Source organism: Chenopodium quinoa, unplaced genomic scaffold (genome assembly GCF_001683475.1).
Source record: "Chenopodium quinoa cultivar QQ74 unplaced genomic scaffold, ASM168347v1, whole genome shotgun sequence".
NCBI lineage: Eukaryota > Viridiplantae > Streptophyta > Magnoliopsida > Caryophyllales > Amaranthaceae > Chenopodium > Chenopodium quinoa.
Genome location: NW_018743176.1, coordinates 11,647 through 15,890, shown reverse-complemented (window position 1 = coordinate 15,890; position 4,244 = coordinate 11,647). Strand labels below are relative to the sequence as shown.

General features: G+C 41.3%; 1 long non-coding RNA gene across 1 annotated transcript; it reads left to right on the top strand.

Moving 5' to 3' along the window:
* Window positions 1-2,828: 2,828 nt before the first annotated feature.
* On the top strand, window positions 2,829-3,462 carry LOC110732875. The gene is made up of 3 exons (XR_002513519.1): window positions 2,829-2,981; window positions 3,135-3,249; window positions 3,340-3,462. It is a non-coding gene; the product is annotated as an uncharacterized LOC110732875 (long non-coding RNA).
* The last annotated feature ends 782 nt before the right edge of the window (window positions 3,463-4,244 follow it).

Below are 4,244 nucleotides of genomic sequence, written 5' to 3'. Positions count from 1 at the left end.
CATACCCATCCAAGATCCGTTGAACAGCCGGATGTAGTGGGAAGCGCAGCCAGCCTTGATGGCCGCCTCGTAGCAGCCAAAGCAGGCGCCATCATAACTGGTACCAGCCAGCCAGACGACTGTGTCTTCTAGATCCGGCACGAACACTAAAAAGCTGGGGCCCATTGTGTGGTTTGCGATAAAGCTCTCCACTTTCTCTTGCATGGCCGTGATCCGGCCCCGAGGTACCGTGCAGTAGTAGGGGGTATTTTGCTCTCGGTGAGAGGCGGATGGCTCCGCCCAATCGTCCCCCTTCTCAACTGCGTGAGAAAGCCTCGCCTCTTGTAGGCGACAGTTTTTCTCTTCTATGTCCAGAGAAGCATGGCCAGAAGAGCTAGACTCGGAATCGTCCTCTGACGAGTCCGAAGAGTACGACTTCTCCCCTCTCCCGGAGGGGCCCGCCTCCTCTCCTTTAAAAGGAGCAGGAGAGAATGTAGAATTGTCAACTGTAAAATGGGAAGGGGTCACTTTGACTCCTCCCTCAGAACTGTCGGCTTTCAAGCCGCTTTGTTTCACTTCCACATCTGGCGCCTGGTCAGATGTTTCACTAATCGGCACCCTGTGGGAGGAGCCGTCTAAGTTTGAGATCCTGGCAGTCTTTTTTGTTCTGGCCATCATGCTCTGCATAGACACAGATACAGTCGGACTTTGTATAAAGGGCAAAGATGGGTCCAGAAAAGGGCAGGCGGCACTCCTAGTCCTAGATTCAGCCGTCCCCGGTGACCGGCTGATCACTAACCTAGGTCGTGTCGTGTGCTTTCGTGGTGCCATTTCAAAAAAGAATAAAGTAAAGAGAAAATTAAGAGTAAGAGAACCGACGGTTACCTGAACGAGTGACGATTGATGAAGTTCTGAAAATCCTTTGCAGTCGGCTTGTCAGAGCAGGCGGTAGGCAGAAAGGGTCCAAAATGTCAGAGCAAGTTCAGGGGTCCGAATGTTCTCTCACAAAGTTTTCAAGTGTGAAAATGACCGAAGTCAACACTCCTTTATATAGGCGAAGTAAGAAGGCGAAGGGTCACTTCCAGAATTCAAAATTTTGGCGGGAGAATCTCTCGGCCTCTCGCCGAGTGACACCTGTAGCAGGCCGTCGCCTGTTACAGGGCGATACCTGTCACAGGTAACACGTGACCAGTCACGTGCCACCTGTGAGGGGCAAATGATTAGGGGATTTTGCTCCCACCAATCGGAATGCGCCACGTGGGCCAATCAGGTCCTGCCAAGTGTCCCCCAGTTGGACATCTCAGGGCTTGCCACGTGGCACACGCTTATTCGTCCACCCTGGACTTATTATGTCATGACACGTGGCATACTCCATGCCTAATGGAGAAGCCGGTCACCTAGGCCCAACTTCTGAGGGAAGCCCAATCAGCCCAAGGTTAACCTAAACCTAGATTGGCACGTTTCCCGAGGTTATAAATACCTCCCTTAATCCTCATTAAGGGAGATTACGCGAACAACGCAGATTACACACATTAAACACTCTCACCTAGAGAGACCCAATCACTTTAATTTCCGCATTAATTACTCCTTAATCAAGTACTAACTTGACCGTTGGAGGCGGAGCTCCCACCACCAGGAGTCTCCGTTGTTTTGCAGGTACAGGCGTCCGGTTCCAGTCACGGAATTGTAACTCTCCCGCAGGACATCAGAAAACCCCGAAACAAGTATGACATCCATTTGGGTGACTTCGTCGCAGAGAGCATCTCCTATTTGGGTGGTACATTACTCTATAAACTTAAAAATAAACGGCCCTACCGATTGTCTGGATTAAGATAAGCTCGCAGCAGTTGGAATTAAACTATCTAACAAAGAGACCTAAAAAGCTGAAAGTTATACTTTCTGATTTTTCGGTTTTTCAAAATGTATTGTTGGTTGGTTAAGACTTATGGAGTCACAGCTTATTTGTTCTACAATATTAAATACTCCCTCCGTTTTTAAATACTTGCTTCACTTTTTATTTTTCCGGCCGTTTATAAATACTTGCTCCATTTTCTTATTTGGAAAGCTTATATAATATTTAATTCATTTCTCTTAACTAGTGGACCTAACATAAATCATATTTTATTAATTTCATATTCTCTCAACTACTTTTGCTTTTTAAATTTTTTATTCTTCCATCAACCCCACTACCTCCATATTTTATTACTTTCTCCAATTTCTCCTAAGACTCCGCGCATAGAAAAATGGATCAAGTATTTAAAAATGGAGGGAGTATGAATTTCTTAGATTAATGGTAATTACATACGAAGTACATTCTAATATCAAGCCCGCAAATTTGTTGACGTTGGAGTTATTTTTGGAGGGAATTTAAAAGGAACAACTAAACGAAAATCCTTCCTCAAAATTTGCGTCATGGTTATCATTATCCGCATATGGTTATCTACGGGTTGTAAACGACTCAATTATAACGCGTTACGGGTTATAAATGGTTTGATCTTTATGGGTTACGGGTTGAAAATGGTTCGGTCACAACAGGTTATGGGTTATAAATGGTTCGGTCATAAAAGGTTACGGGTTGGAACGGTTCGGGTTTATCGGATTTTTGTCGTGTTTAAACATTTTCAGTTCAAACAGATCGGATCATTAACGGTTTGCACAAAATCAGTTCGGTTCAATTTCCGGTAAAAAAAATTAGGTCGGATCAGTTTTCAATTTTCAAAAAACAGATTTTTATTGGTTCGATTTATTTCCGAATCAGTTCGGAACAGTTGGGTTTAGCTATTCGGGTTAGAAATTGACAACTCTACCCACTTGTCATTGTGTCAGTAATATTCTTTCCTACGGAGTACTCGTATATTTTATTTCCCCCCTTTAGAGCTATTTCAACGTTTATGCTGCGTAGCTGCACCCTTCCCTTCTCACTCTCTCTCCATTACCGTCTCTGACTTCTCCATTGAAGCGGCTAGTGAGCTTCCTCTCCTCCATTGAACCAGCTTTCTGAGGTAAGATTGCATATATTCTTCTTCTCAATTTTTTTTTAATAATCGAACATTATTATCACATTCTATTGTTAATCGTTAATTTAATTATTGTCCGTCATTTCAAGCTTGTTTCTCCCGTCTTACCCTTCGATTTCTTCTTTGATTTGGCATTAGAAAAAAAACCATGTTGTTCTCAAGAGGATGTTCCCAGATTTCAAGAACTGGGTTGAATCAATTTCGATTGTTATGCAACTCTAACGCCATTATCAATTCTTCTTCAATGTCTAAGGTAAATGGGTATTCATATTTTTTTGCATATGTCAAGTATGGAAGATATCGTTGTTTATTCCGCGACTTTCGCATTGTTTTCTATGTGCAGTATATCTGGGGTTTTACAGAAAATACATCTGGGAGATTCTTTCATGATGATGCAAGACATTATATACATCATGCTGCAACGTCTACAATTGAGGTTAGGTGTGGCATTTGCAGATTCAACTTCCAAATTTATCACACTCGCTACATGTTTTTTCCTCTTGCTAAGACGTAAATTTTATTGAATTTACCTTATAATTTACTTATTTCCGGATTAATAAGTTCATACAAATTCAAATAAGGGTTGATCAAGAATGACATTAAGAATCATGAATAATTTTAGTCACTTATTGCAACACCAATCGAAGGAGTCACTATATTGAAGTATAGAAAACATGAAATAATCAAAACTTGAAGCTATTATTCTATTCCGGAGCAAAAATGATGCTTTAATTATAATGAACACAAAGTAACTACTCTTTGCTTGCTGGATTGGGCTGCATCTTTAGGGTGGAGGTGGTTAAGTTTTTACTATAATGGCATTCATATTTTTTTTTTCAACCAAAATGAATGATGTGAATAGGTGGAGAGCCATCGTCCTTAAACTTTGCATAGATTGCTAATTTATGGAATTTGAATCCTTGGATGGCTATGTATCAATGGTGAGACCTCGCAACCTTAAGGACCATCAAAAATGATATCTCCTCATATGTGTCCAGTGTTCTGCTAATAGTGAGACAGTCAGGTACTTGTTCTTGCAAAGTAATTTACTAGAACTCCCTATATGAGTCCTTGTGTAAGAAAAAATCTTTTGTCATTGAGGTAAAGCGTCACATAAGTGAAACCTTTGTTTTAGAGGCTCTTTAGTATAGCATAGGGATGATTAGAGCGGTCCAGTTTACTATATTTAGTAATTTTAATGATTTGAGAGACATAGGCTATGTTCAGCTCATCTATTATGAATTTTTA